Below are 16201 nucleotides of genomic sequence, written 5' to 3'. Positions count from 1 at the left end.
ACTGTCAACCTCTGGTTCAGCACTGCCACCCTCTGGTTCACCACTGCCACTCTCTGGTTCACCACTGCCACCCTCTGGTTCACCCATGCCACCCTCTGGTTCACCACTGTTACCCTCTGGTTCACCACTACCACCCTCTGGTTCACCACTGCCACCCTGCGGTTCAACCCTGCCACCATCTGGTTCATCACTGCCACCCTCTGGTTCACCCTTGCCACCCTCTGGTTCATCACTGTCACCCTCTGGTTCATCACTGCCACCCTCTGGTTCACCACTGCCACCCTCTACCGGGACCTTTTACTTGAAGCAGGCGCAAGGCTTGATGCAGCATTGGGGAGATAGGGCCCCAGAGCATTGCTGGAGCTGCGTGGCAAGAGTGACGCAGCTCCAGCAATGCGCTGCTTTTATGGCACAGATGCGTGACGCATCTGTGCCGTTTTTGCAACATGTTGCGCCGCATTGTAAATGCGGCGCACCATGGGTGGCGGAGCTGCGGCCCAAAGTAACTGGTGCATCCCTGGGGATGCGCCAGTTATTGTAAATCTGCCCCTATACTTTTAGCCAATGAGGGAGCACTTACTGATTAGACAGTAGAAAGTACTCCAGTTGAGTAGAGGTATTGCACAAAAAGGTGGCATCTTCGTGGACAAACACGCAGGGCGGGGTTCATTCTGCCCCCTGTTAGACTCGTTTTTTGTGCCCTGCTGCCCTCTGTTAGACTCGTTTTTCCCTTGTTTTTCTGCCCTTCTGCCCTGTTAGACTTGTTTTTCCCTTGTTTTTCTGCCCTTCTGCCCCCTGTTAGACTCGTTTTGAGTGTCCTTCTGCCCTCTGTTAGACTCATTTTCCCCTTGTTTTTCTGCCTTTCTGCCCTATGTTCGACTCGTTTTTTGTGCCCTTCTGCCCTCTGTTATTCCCTTGTTTTTGTGCCCTTCTGTCCTCTGTTAGACTTGTTTTTTGTGCCCTTCTGCCCTCTGTTAGACTCGTTTTTGTGCTTTTCTGCCCCGTTAGACTCGTTTTTTGTGCCCTTCTGCCCTCTGTTAGACTTGTTTTTCCCTTGTTTTCCTGCCCTTCTGTCCTCTGTTAGACTGTTTTTGTGCCCTTCTGCCCTCTGCATCACCACATCATCACTCAGCGCTACCCCAGCATCACTCAGCACCACCACATTATCACTCAGCACCACCACATTATCACTCAGCACCACCACAGCACCACTCAGCGCCACCACAGCATCACTCAGCGCCACCACAGCATCACTCAGCGCCACCACATTATCACTCAGCACCACCACAGCACCACTCAGCACCACCACAGCATCACTCAGCACCATATTATCACTCAGCACCACCACAGCACCACTCAGCACCACCACAGCATCACTCACCACCACCACAGCATCACTCAGCAGCACCACAGCACCACCCTAGCATCACTCAGCACCATCCCAGTATCATTCAGCGCCACCCCAGCATCAATCTGTGCAACCATTCAACAACAATTGGTTCAAATATGTTCTCTCAATGTTTCAAACTTTATTACAAATGTCACAAAAAGATGCTAATATTTCACTTCTGTTCTTGGATTTTCGTCACAATAAAATACACTGAACATAATCTTCACAAAAGTTATTTACAAAAGTTTAAGCTATTGCCATTATTAATTAAAATCACTTTTATTTAAGTATTAATTATTTAAAAAAATTAAAAGCCTATGTAATTTGTAATATCAATACAGCTAAGTCATGTAAATGCAAAACATGTTGCATTACAAATGTTATAGGTGTCACATTTGCGAAAGTTATAACTATTGGCATTGTAAATGACAAAGCTATTAATTTAGCCATTTTCAAAACCAACACATAAATAAAAAAAATTGTCATTTACAAGACCAATAGCTCAAACTTTCCTAATGCGAGACCTATTGCTTTGCAAATGCTTGTTTTTATATCTGTCAGTGCTTCCTGTTGAGGTTTAATTTTCGTGACAGGCGCCTCATTGCCTACTTGTAACTATTCTCTGACCCTGCTTCAAGGGTCAGAGCAGGGTCAGAGAATAGTTGCAAGTAGGCAACGAGGGACCAGGAAGCACTTACAGGCTTACAGCAGCAGGTGCCCAAGTTGAAGTTAATTTCTTTGTAACCCTTTTGTAAAAGGTTACAAAAAATTAGCTTCAACTTTTGCACCTGCTGCTGTAACCCTGTAAGTGCTTGGCTGAAAATTCGTCCCCGCTGATTCGCGGATTTTACCGCGATTTCGCGAGATTCGCGGATCGCGAAATCGTGGAAAATCCGCAAATTCCGCGAGTGGAACGAATTTTCAGCCCATGCTTACTCTACAACCAACAATATGAAATCTTTTGAGCTTAATGGCCAGAAAATGGACATCAAGCATTTTTCCAACTGCAGTACCACAAACGTGGTTTATTGAATCCAATGCCCTTTCAACCTAACCTATATAGGTAAAACCACCCACATGATCAATAAGCGTATACTCCAACATCAGTCGAGGGTTCGCTGCAAGGTTGAGAATGCGCCTTTGGTCGAACACTTTGCTCAACTGAAACACAAGGAGAAAGAAATGAAATGGTGGGTTCTTGAAATAGTGAAACCAACAATAATACAAAACAAATGTAGACAAAACCCTTACATTGAAAGAAAATCGATGGATGTTTTTTGCAGACAGTGTTAAACATGGTCTAAATACAGTCACAGAATGGCAAACACTGGCTTTCCTAATGTAAGATTCACTCATTGCCCACTGTTCTAAGATACAATACAAGAGATAAGATTCCAGTGTGAGATAAGAAATTCGAACTACTAACTATGTGCAGAATTGTTTGTATTTACATGTAGTCTAATGTTACTCTAATACAATTATGGTGGAATACACATTTAGATACAGATTGTAATTGTTAACAAATTGATATTGTACTGTCTTGTGAAACTAGAATGTGAGCGCTTTTGACTAGTCCACTTGAGAACATGAAGCGACAGACACTTACTTATAAGCTTATGTTAAGATTATTGAAATCATGAGTTTACCTACTGGATGAACAACCAGTTAATTCGTCGCACACTGATCAACAATATATGATTTGGCCAGGTTTGAAGTCATGACCGAATACAAAAAATAGTCCTCTAAAAAATCAGAGAGCCATTACAATTGAATTTTGACCATCGTTGTGTAAACGACTTGGATTTTTCAAGATGGCCGCCATAGAGAGAAGTGACTAGGAGACTATGAAATTCCAAGCCTTAACTTTTAAGAGTGTAGCATTGCAAAATAACCAGGACTTTCATAGACGGTCGACACAACCTACCTGAATTCAAAAACTAGTAAAGTGTAGCTTCGTCATTCTAAAAGAGAACGTAATATGAAGTTAAACAAGCAAGGTTATACAGTGTTATAATAAATAAGAATATAGCAAAAATTGCATTTACAATAGAAACATCACTAACGATCAATGACAGGCAATGGTGGATTATTAAACTACCGAATATTGTTTATAATGAATACACAGCCTAGACGGTGCTCATGATCAACTATTTGCCTCCGGTGAGGCACCGGCTAAATTCCCCGTTTTCGTCCGATACGGACGCTGTGTCTTCACCAACATCCTATTGTATATAGATGGTAAATAGTCTATATCACCGTAATGTGATTATTACACATTAAATTGTGTCTATCCCACAACCATGTTGAACCATAGTAATGCATAAAATTGGAATCGAGACATTCCAAGATGGCGCCCACTCTAGGACTATTCTACATCCGGGTTATAACCAGTACCTTTCTGGAACGGGCAGTTTTAAAGGGAGTATTCAGACAGCCTCAATTCGCACTGGACGGATTGCTACCGGATATACGCTGGAGCTGTACTGAATAAGTAAGTCCGACCACTCTGTTCGGAATACCTTTGCCCCTTACATCCCGATAGGCCCTGCAGGCTGTCAAACGTTTAGCTTGAGAAAGACACGACGCCCTACAAATTTCAATAGGTTTCGCTCATAGATGCGTTGGGCTAAATGAGACAGTGACGTTACGAGACTTGGATTCCGATTCAGTTTGGTTTCGCGAAATATGACGCGCTGCACACTTTTAAATGACTGTTGCAGTTTCAGTCTGAGTCGAATACAGGAGCAAGACCTGTATCTAGTTCCATCAAGAACTTAAGATTAATGGCTATGTTTCAGAATGCCACAACCATAATGAGTGGGTGCGGCCCGCTCTCAAACAAACTTGATTTCGATTGTTTTTAAAAGCCGATCACCAACAGCATTGTAAGACTGTTCATTTTGTTAAACAAGTAACATATCCCATGACCACTATGATTTTGTGTAGTCTAATTATAATATATGACACGCTCCCTTACTAACATGATTTTGAGATCCAATAAGCTGATCACCAATTGCACTGCAAAACTGTGCATTCACTAAACAATCAACATATTCTCAGATCGATAGCTAAAAAGTGCGAGGTAGTCTATGAAATAATGAGTATTATATATTCTTCTTCAATAGTCACTACCTGATAAAGATTGGGATTACATTTGATCTCTGAAGAGACTGATTAGAAATACATAACCTGAAAGCGCCGTAATTTGAAGACCACAGGTACAACAGATACATATTGTGTATAAATAAAAGTTTAGAATAAATTAGCCATAAGTAAAGCAGTAATACAGAATAACATGATAGTTTAATATATTTTTGGTCTTAGTGTCTAACTGGAAGCGCCCACACCGAAGGAATCTACAACAGTATCAAGGTTTCAACCAGTGAAATTTTGAAAGTAAGGAATGTACTTACCAAACTGTCTCTAGAATTCAGACATATTGTACTGTGCACATCCAGATTGAAAGTAGACTTATGGTTTATGCGTGAACATCACATATGTAAACAAATGAACTATATTGACAAAGATCCTGTCTGTAAGTGTGTTTGTATATAAGAATCACTGCATCTATGTCCTGTAAGTTGAGACATAAGAATTAAAATGACTAAAAACTGTATGAATAGAACTGCTCTTTATGTTGATCCAAGCTGTCATTGCATCCTACATGGGTTATCTTGAATTGTTTTGAATTTGTTATTGATGTGGAGAATATATAAGTAATATTATGTATTATGTTCTCCTAGGGGTCAATGTTATAATGCAGATTAATTTTGTCCTGAAGATGGTCTGAAGGATACGTACCACAGAAGACCGAAACGTCGACTATTTTATCCAACTCCAAATGTATTATTCTACACCAAGTGACTATATCATTGAATGAAATATTGGTCACCTTTATGATTTTATTAGGAGAGGATTTTTTACTTATGAAATTTAGGTGTGATTTAGATGTACCTTTTTTCATTTGTTTGCATTTGCTATCAACCTCAGTGTTGAATGTACCCTATTAATTGTTCATGATAAGAATTTTTTTTTTTCAAAAGATATCCCGTAGTTTGCTTTTTGTTTTTGCTTTATTCATTTGTGCAATTAATTGCCTAAATTGATAACTGAGACACAGATAACTAAAGTATCTAGTTTTTCAAATAACCAGTTGAAAGAATTGTACTATACAAACGAAATCCCTTGTAGGCACCTCTACCTATACTCTATCAGATGGGGCAGCTGTAAAGAGCAACCAGTACAGACAGCTAACAACACCCCTTGTGAAGCCCCACTCACCAGGACCTTATCTGTGAGTACTCTGCTTCTCCTTGGGTTCTCCTCCGGTCTCGCGGTGGCGGCGGCTGTTGTGCAACACAGGGGGCTCTCTCTCCTCATGAGAGCCCCGCCTGGGAACCGGACAAACCAATGTTGTACACAAGGTTCCCTTACGCTCCCGGGAGCCCCGTCGACCTGTCGCACTCTTCTGCCTTCCGGATGGTTTCTGGGCAACGGGTGGGGCTTCCCTTTCCTCCTGGAAGCCCTGCCACCTAGACAGTCATCACCTGGCCGGACGTCCTGTTTCGCCCGGGTCGCGGCGGTGATTTTAGTTTCTCCACAAGTGCAGGGTGGGCACCCGCCTCTGCAAGTACAACAGCGGGGTGGGCTCCCACTGTTTTAAATATCTAAAAAGCAGCAAATACGCGAGCTGGGCACCCGGGAAATACTCTTCTACGGGGTAGGCTCACCTCTTCTCACTACAATGTGGCCGGGAATGCGGGGTGAGCTCCTGCACCGTAAATAAGTATCTCCACACCGGGGATTCCCTTACTAAAAATTATCGCAGCTTCATGCTGCAGTGGACAATCAGAAGCGCTGCTCCTCTTGGGCTGCCAAATATAGCGCTCCCCAGGCATTAAAGATATAGCACTCCCCCAGGCGCTTAAGCACAAATTCCAGAGGAAGTCTTTTGGGAATGAAGGGGGGGCGAAGGCTGGGCCCAGGCAGGCAGCTCACAGGGCCCTCCAGCAAGGAGGCAGTTCCTAGTGGTGGTTCCTCCTGGCGCCCAGCAGCAGCAGCAGTCCCCCCTCAAATCAGAAACAGGAGAGAAAACAACCTTCATGGAGTCACAGCCCCTTCCTTTATTCACACTTTTCCTTTGTTCACCCAGCACAGGGCTGGGAGAAAACCAGATGCAACTTTTTTGGGGGAGCTTTGGAGTACTTTCTTGTGCTCAGCTCCTCTCTCCATTGTTAGGTGGGAGCTGGGTGCTCAGATACACCACAAGGGGCGGAGCCAGCATTGTAGAGGGAAGGCACAGCCCTATTTAGGTCCCAGGTGCAACTCCTCCCTCCCATCTACATGCAGCTCTCCCTATTCACCACCGGGCAGACCCATCCTGGCTCCTGGAGCCAAGCACACCATCCAGCCCCTGTCAATCACAAGCCAGACATGCACTCCAAATCAGGCAGGCAGACACACAGCACACAGAAATGTCAACTTCTAAAGGTGGCACTTCTCCACCAGTCACAATAAATCTGCGCACACCATCGCACGGCATTTTTTCTCACGAGTTCGCACATACCAAACTCGCCCCAGGACTCCTATCACACCAGGAATTACTATGGACACATATATCCCCCATGCATTCCTATGGGAGGGCAGGCCAATCTCAAAAACACACACTCAGGGTGCGCACGCACTTTACATTGTGACACAGTGCTAAAGTGTGCAGAGGCCAAAAACAACTAACGTCAGGTCACCTTAAAAGGCAAAAAGTTTAGGGGTGAACCTGGCAAAAGGGTCAAGTCCAACTATCATCTTTTGTGTATTCCATCCAATTCTCCATCCATGCACATGTATGCTGACCTCTCTCCATCATCATAAATGAAGCAGGCGTTCTAGGTGGCAGAATAGGAATTCCATTTCTAGTTGAAACAGGTTTATCTTAATAAAGAACTTCTTAATTTTGAGAATAAATGACTTTTTCCTCCTTTCTCCATACATTTTTCTGGACTCTCGATGAATAAAACAATTATCTGCAAAACCTTGAGTTTTCCTGTCAAGGCAACTCACAACTCGCACAAAAAAGCAAATGAGAATCAAGCATAAAAATTTTCAATAACCAATCAAAATGTAGTCCTTATTCAGGCTTCAGGTCACGCTTGTAATCTGACCAATGCTAGCGCCGCCTTTCGAATGACATCAGTTCTGCTCCTTACTACTGACCCCTCCTTAACAATCTGCATTTGTCACACACCGGCTGCTTCCACCAATCCCAGCGAGGCTCACTGTGACGTCAGTGTATTTTCGGCAACTGACCCTTCCTTTACAAGGTAATGCGTAAACTTATTTTCTTTATTTTTCTTTCAAAAATAGAATCCATAAAAAAACATGTAAACATTCGCTACTCTGTCTGCTCCACTAAATCAAAGGATAGTTAATTTCTTTTCACTGCAAGTAAAACTTTCCGCTCACTCTTCTTTTGAGTAATACCTTCCGTTTACTTTTCATACACTGCAAATAAAACCTTCAGTTTACCCTTCAAACAAGTGCAGAAGAACCTGCTACTCCTTCGGTGTTACCCTTACTAGGTGATGTAAGACCAAAGTTTCATTGGCGAACTTCTTTACTATCAATTACTCTCACTTTCACACAAAATAGTCCCTAGTTTAACACTGCCAGCCCTACCTAGCTTCTCGAGGTTATTCCAACAGACAAGTAACCTCACTGCAGTGTGGTTTCTATCACCACTCGCTAATCAATTTCGCCGGGAATTCTGGACAACATGAAACGAAATGTAACATTTAATCAAATAATCCAAAATCAATATTTATCACCAAACTAGTCAATAATAACCATAGCTCTGCTACCAGAAAACTGATCCAGTGGGTTACCAGTAACAGGTAATCTAACACCACTTACTCACCTGGGCCCATAAATTAATTCATAACACGCTGGCAATAACCGCTGGGGTCATGTTTTGTAATTTTCTTGACTAGTTATCTCTATCACCTAACTAATCTTTCACTGATCAAATAGTTCTTTCCTCTGGTCAAAGGACCATTATTTGGAACTTATTGATGGTGAAATGACATAAGCTTTCAATATACTTACACATTGGAAATGATCACAGAGTCGGGATGTATTTTACATTTTATCTCATATTAATTCATGTGAACCACTTACACAGTACAGAACCAACTTCGCTTCTCACAGGAAGGAAGATTCAAATAATCAATCAAAATGCATTCATTTACACTCTGCAATGACACTGCATGAAAGGGAGAGGATAGAGAGAAAAGCACATAAGCGCATACACAGATATATTTATAATTACCAAGAATGATGTGAAAACTAACTCCCAGGCCTAGGAATGGGAAGGGGTCTCCCAGGAAAGGTCTGGCGAACAACGGCTTCAGGACAGGAATCAGGACAGGACAGACAATCTTTCTATCACTGATGCTTGTGTAGCACCCCTCTCTGACACTCTCTTCCTCCTCAAAATTCTTCAGAGATCTTCTTCTAAATTAATTTGCTTAAGATAATTGTCTCAGTAATTCAATTCTTCTTCAGCATCACTAGTCACTCTGACAGCATCTCGATCTGGACTTCAGCATCTCTGTCCAGAACTTCATAACTAATATAAAACTACCTCAATTACACCTTTCTGTATATTAGTAACAACCATTAATGTTTCAAACTTATGAAAATACTCATTCTAATTAGAGTGGCAAGGGGAAGTGACACCATGCTTATTTCTCATTATTTTCTTTCAGTTCTTTGTTTTAAATCCCACCCCTTACATTTTATACATCAATCTTTATTCTCACCCATATTCACATTATAATTGTCACATATTAGAAAAAAAAATGTAGTTCCCATCCATTTCAGTGGACTGTCATTCCGGTTCTCATGAAAGTATCCACTGGAAACCTTGGACGAGGTTCAAGTTGACATTGAGCCTTCTAGCTTGGTCGCACTACGCATATGCGGTAGAATGAGAGGGAATAGACTGTGGTTTGTGTTTCTAGGCCCAAAATAAGCACTATTGAAGTGTCAAAAAGACAAATGTTAAAATTAAAAATAAATGGTTTGACTGTATACCACCTATCTCTACCTAATCCTATTTACTTATTATTACTCTTCCCGCATTAGCATTAGAGGAATAGCTGGGTTTAGTTTTTCAGCATGCAGGTGGCAAGCATGTGAGTTTCAAGCGGCCATTTTGTTAGCTACTGCGCAAGTGCAGAAAGTTCCCTCCAAGCAAAAGATATGTCATACTACGTAGGTGTAGTAGACACATGCGCACTAACGATTTTCTGTTAGCGGACATCTTAGAATCGCACTCGAGTTACTGGTTGATAAGACACATAGGCAAGCTTTGTTCTTATTTATAAATGTTGTGTAATGCATGTTATTTCCACAATACAAATTTAGTACGGGGTTAGTGGCTACATGAGAAGATGGCTTCTAAGAAAGTCTTTTTTTTATGAGTCCTTGCTCCATCATACCTCCCATCAGACCTCTGTGCTTCCACCATTTCCCATCTTACCTAGTAACCAGCAGCTCTCAACACATCAAAAATATCATACATACAGACAATTAAGCAAAAGGACCCATTCAATATCTGAGTTCAGTGAAATAGTTTAAAGGATTTATTGCAAACATTCAAGCGTGGTACAGAGTAATTATCATGAAGGCTCTTAGCAAATGGAGCATTACTAAGAAGTGCAAAACCAAAAATACTTTAAGACCTAAGTGGGCAGCAACATCAAGAGAGAAACCAATAGCATCCCTACCAGAATTAAGGAAAGCTCTGGCTTATTCCCAAAACTGAGGCTTTGTATACATTATTTCCGTATAGGAAATCACTAAAACTGCAGAATCATAATGGTATGATCAAATGTGTTACATTCTCGGCAAATCAGGGAAATCTTAAGAAGAGAGAATGTGGCCTAACGGCTAGAGTGGAAAACCTCGAAGATGGGGAATCATGTTAATGTATCTGTAACGCAACTGGTGCTCATTTAAAGTGCTCTGATACCCCCATTTCTTGTTCACGCTATATAAAACTCCAAAAAAACACCCTATTGCCTTAGCATTTAAACACTATCCCACTACCTGAATATTGTTTCGCCCACTTTATGCTAATGCAATACGGAGATGGTGGAGCAAACTAGAATCATGAAAAACAGCAAGCTATTATGAACGAGTATTGTACAGTGAGCTAGTGGAAGGACCCTACAGTTGCTGTTTTGTGACTGGGCCTGGGATGATTTCCTGAGAACAGCATGAAACATGACAGTGTAAATAAACAAACTTGATTCTGCTTGACTGTGTGCTGCAGAAATAACAAATAGGGAAATGTGCAGGAGGAAGAACAAGAGAGACATCCATTTTGAAAATATGGTGCTAGGCTCAAATTGAAGCTTAGTTAACAAGGGTCAGGAAAACACACTTCTATATGGCATAGGAAATGTGTTTAAAAGATAGTACTATATATAGTGTATACATGTATATCCAAGTGTAAAACCACATTCTGCACGTTGTTAATAATGCACAAAAACACAAATACACAATAAGCTCCAACACTTGTCACTGTGACTGTATTTATAAAGTTCATGTTTCTTTGAGTCAGCTGAAAGATAAGGAGTCAGTGCATATACGCTAACAATTGGGGGTTCATTCTAGGTGTTCCTCTGTCATTGCTACCTCATCTTAACTCTGATATGTAGACAGGTGATTTTCTCATGCAAACTCTCCGTTACATTTCTGCTAGGATGTTTTTTTTTTTGCACAACACTGGACACACTCTTAGATGCTGCATATATCACAACACAAAGGAGCATATTTTCAATGAGATATCGCCGAATTAACGGCATTTTATTGCAGCCAAAGTCACGATAAATGTATCACCCCATTCACAAGCTGGTGCTAGCAGCCCATAGCATCAGTTTACCTGTGATAGCAGCCACAAAAACATCACCACAGATGACCCCTGCAACTATCGCTAATGAGAAGCAGAGTAGGCATCCCTGAGCAAATAGCCGCGACAACACCACTCCCCACCATTCTCAACAACCAGCCGAATCGGTGATAAGATCACAAAACATGCGATAAGGCGCGTTAGCAGCACAAAACTAACACCTGCTCTGACCTGGTGTAAAGTCGGACTACAGCCTGCACCACAAACGGGAGCCAAGGCCAGAGCCACACCTGAAGAACAACATGCCATGGAGCCACTGATTATGCGGCCCGGACACCCAAGAGGGCCACAATACCCACCGCCACCACCCCCAGGACCCCCCGTCCCTGGGCCCCCCGGACAAAGACATGCCACATCAACTACACAGAATCTTGTATCAAATATTCTGTCTGATGTTGCTCAATTACATCTGGTTACATGCATGTGTTGACACAAAAATGAGCATGAGAGAGGGAGAGAGAGAGATAGACGGACAGAGAGGGGGACAGAGAGGTTGACAGACAGAGAGGGTGAGAGAGACAGGATGACAGAGAGGGGGAGAGAGAGCTAGGGGGACAGAGAGGGAGAGAGAGAGATAGACGGACAGAGAGGGGGGAGAGATATAGACGGACAGAGAGGGGGAGAGAGAGATAGATAGACAGAGAGTGGGAGAGAGACACAGAGAAAAGAAGAGAGGGACAGGGAGAGAGAGTGCCGACACTACGGACACAGGTCACACTGCTCACCAGCTGCCACCAGTGTGTCTCCAACCATGTGCCGGTATGTAGTGCAGTACACCAGGTCCCACATCTGAGACAGACCTGTCATCTGAAACAGAGTCCAGATACCTGAATGGCAAAGTACATACAATTACACGCAACATCACCGCCTCTCACCCCTGCGCACCCAGGCAGCTGCACCCCAGCCCCTTCCGCCGCCCAGCGGTGCATACCCACCCCTGCGCACCCAGGCCTCACTGTTCAACTTCTGCCACCGGCGTGTAGAAATGAGGACCCACCATGTGCCGATGCAAGCCCGGGGCCCGCTGACATGTCACGCTCCACATCATGCAGATCCGCTCCACGGGTCCCCAGGGCTCACATTTAGTGTTGGGTCTTGTTTTCTCCATGGAAGAGGACATACAAGTACACCCGGCATCATCGCAGGCTTCCCACCCGCTCAGCCTCATAGGTGCCATTAACTCAATGATCCAAGAGGCGACGCCACGTGGCAGTAGGCCCGCGCTGCCCAATGGCTCAGGGCTACACTGCGGTCCAGCAGAGCACACAAAATCCTGAGTCGTCTGGACCGCCAGGATGGGGCATCATCACAGGCTGCACACCCACTCAACCGAAAGTCACCATCCAGTGGCAGTGTACCTGTGCAGCCGCAGTGTATCCGGTGCCACCAAGTCTGTGCTCCGCTAGTCATGGACCCCTCTATGATTGGGTATTGTAGTGCGGACGCCATCATGTCACCTCCGGGCCTGTGGAATGTGATGTTGCAGGCCCCTGAGCCCCCGTGCCTAAATGCACACTACACGGATATACCCTGAGAAAGGTTGGAAATGGCGTTGTGCATGTGCACCCGTTTTTATTGGCAGGGTCACATGGGCTGTGACGCGTGTGCTGGATGGGTGCAGTGTGGTTGTATACCAGCCGTGGCATGCTGACAACTAGGCCCGTGAGCAGCAGATCACTTCAGGCAAGACCTGGGACATGTAGCATTGTTTTCCCCCCAGAGCGTAAGAGTAGTGGGCGGGCCTGGCATACGCCAGTCCAGCGTAAGGTTTGAACAGTGACCTTGGGGCTCTGGGCGTGGTTCCATATGGGCTGGACAAGAAAGTAACAAATGCGTGTGCCACTGTTGTTGCTTCGGCACCACCTGGACAACATTCTGCAATGTATAACCCTGTGACCCAAGTCCAAAGACATGAGCCACATGGACGTAGGGGAATTCACTGACCCTACATTCACAAATACTACCACACATGAAAGACCATAGACACGACATATCTGTGTGATTCAGAATGTTTAATGCACAATCAGTGGAGTGTTTCATCTGGAGCAGTACAGGGCTATGCAAACCCCCATGTACAATGTTGACCTCTGGAGGACCAGCCAGAGTCCTTCGGGGAAAGTTCAAAGGACGAGAAAAAGTTCAGTCTGCAGTCTGATTACTGTGTCATTGGCGATCACACAGAATATGGCAGTCCATTGCGAGGTCCAAGGTGTGTGTCGCAGAGTGTATCGGGGGACAGTGGAAGGTGATGATGCAGAGGGCAGTACCAAGCTGAAAACGGCCATATGACAGAGATGAATGTTACTGCGCCTTTCTTACCACAATGGCGCTTTCATCCGCCTCTTCATCCTCTGCTGTTCCATGTGCCTCACATGTGGGTGATGCTGGCCATTTTCCAGCACTGTGTGGCAGTGACACCTGAGGGGCCAGAGGTGGAATGTCTGCCACACTGTGTGGCGCTGACACTTCAGGGGGTGGAGATGTGGATGTGGTGGGAGCAGCAGCATGCATCAGCGCCAGGCCTTGTGACAGCAACGCCATGAGGATGGTTTTGAGGTCATTATGGAACCCAGCTACCACTCGCTGGTGTGCAGTTGTGGCAGCCTCTCTTTTCGCATTGTCCCACTCCATGGTCTCCATGAGCCTCTGCATGTTTCCCACCTTTTGGGCGAGCTCAATGGAGCCACTCTGACTAGTCAGTTGTTCTTGTCTCTGAGTCAGGACTCTGGCGATGTCAGCCATGGTTCATTGGAGAGCATGGAGTGGACTGTGGGTGTCCGTTAGGGACTGTGAGTGGTCACTGGTGAGACTTAGACACCCATGTATGGCATTTAGTTTGTCTGCCATGCGGTTGAAGCCCACCCGCACCTGTTCAGTCAGCTGCTCCTGGCATCCCAAAACACGGCAATGGAAGGCCATGTGTTCTTCATGTGGGTCCTGGGAGGCAGCCTTGGTGGTGGGTGCTGCCTGCTGCCTGCTGCAAGGTCTGTGCAGGGGGTAGGGTCTCCTCATAGCAGCTGGGCTGCCCTGCTCCTGGGAGTGGGCTGTGGAGGCTCTCCACAAGCTTTTGGAGGGCGTCAGAGTCGAAGCTGTGGTGGTCCTCTTCATCATCAGAGATGAGATGTTTGGGCTGCTGTGCAGGAGGTGTTGATTATCCCGTTGCAATGTGAAGGGGAAATTCACATGTTTGTTGTCACATTGTACATGTTTACATACAGACTGCATCACTGTGTACATCGTGGCTGTTTGGAAGGAGCTGCCTATTTGATGGGGACAGTGGACATTTCGACAACAGACGTGTGTGTGTTTGTACTTGTCTATTGTCATCTCACATGTTCCTGCAATGCCACTTGTGTTTGGTCGTGTGTACACCAGGTCGGCACCTGTTGTGTCCTGTGGTCTGTTGTGGACATGTTGCGGTTTGTGCCACATTGTTGTCAGTGGTGATGTGCTCTGCATGTTATGTGTGTGCTGCATTATATGGGGGTGGTCCCTGCTGCTCTCTTTTGCGGCCCCTTATCCCTTTTCTGCGATGTGCCTTTGCCTTCTGTGCTTGTACAGTGCTGAGATGTTGCATACTTGGGTACATTGGTCTCTTGGTGGAAGTTGTGTTCTGAGACATGGTTTGTCCACAAATGTGCTCAGCTCAATTGTGCATGTGTGTCATTGTGGCCATCTCCCCCGTCCCCTCAGTCCCTGTTCGTTACTCACCCTGTTGCTGTTGTGTCTGGTCTTGTTGAGCAGTGTCTGGTCCCCCGACTCCAGTCACCATCTCCCCACTGATGACTGTGGACACCATTTCCTCCATGTCGTCCAGCTCCTCCTGTGGTGCAGGACTCCCACCTCCAGTCTGCATTGCTGCATTACGGTTGTTTGCGAGTTTCAGCTTGGTTTTGCACTTGACGTCATTACAGCACCTCTTGACCTCTTCCATTGTCCTCTTCAGCACTCCCACTGCATTCCCCTTGTCCACGATGGACTGCCATAGTCCATTTTGTGTTGCCAATGACAAGGTGGCGGTGACGAACAGTTGTTGATGGTGTTCGACCACCTCCGTTATCAGGATCGTGTTTTCCTGCGGACTGAATCGCTTTTTCTTACTCTTCTTTTCCTTGGCCTTCGCTGACCCCGAGGTCCCAGGCAGGTCCTCTGGTGGGTTTGTGGGGTTCTGGTAATCCTCTGTAGTTGCTCCGGCAACACCCATTGTACTTCGCTGTTGTTTGACATTTGTTTGTCAGTTTTTTTCTACTTTTATGGTGATTTTTTACACCTCACGCATGTGGGTTGCAGGCCTGTTGCTGGTTTTCGATGATTTTGTTATCAAAATTGGCTCATTGCGGTCAGTTGACACGTTACCTGGAGACTATCGCATGGTACCGCCGTGTTGAGAATGCTTATTCAACACAGCGTAATTTTCCAGCGATAGACTGCGATGTTGGAAGTTGCATTAAGTAACTTTTGCAATGTTACCACACATTCTTGAGAATATGCCCCAAACTGTGTTATTTTTCCCCAGCAGTGTAAAGCTGGGGGTTATCGTACGTAGTAAAGCACACTTGGTGGTATCTGCACATAAATAAGAGTGTGTATTTAGGGTATTATATTCAGAGTGGCTGTTAATCCTAAATTAGGGGCCAGCGGGCTTTTAAACCTGCTATGGTATTACAAATGGAGTGAAATTACCACATGTCATTACTTTCCGTGTGCATATTTGGCCGGGAAAAACCTGATGAATTTTGAACAGGGAAAATTACCATAATAGAGGGAATATCTTTTGTAACTGGGCATGGAAACTCCGATGTTGCAGGCTATCGCTCATCCAAGCAGGAAAATTCAGACAC

Source organism: Lissotriton vulgaris, chromosome 1_1 (genome assembly GCF_964263255.1).
Source record: "Lissotriton vulgaris chromosome 1_1, aLisVul1.2, whole genome shotgun sequence".
Classification (NCBI taxonomy): domain Eukaryota; kingdom Metazoa; phylum Chordata; class Amphibia; order Caudata; family Salamandridae; genus Lissotriton; species Lissotriton vulgaris.
This window is presented reverse-complemented; position numbering follows the sequence as displayed.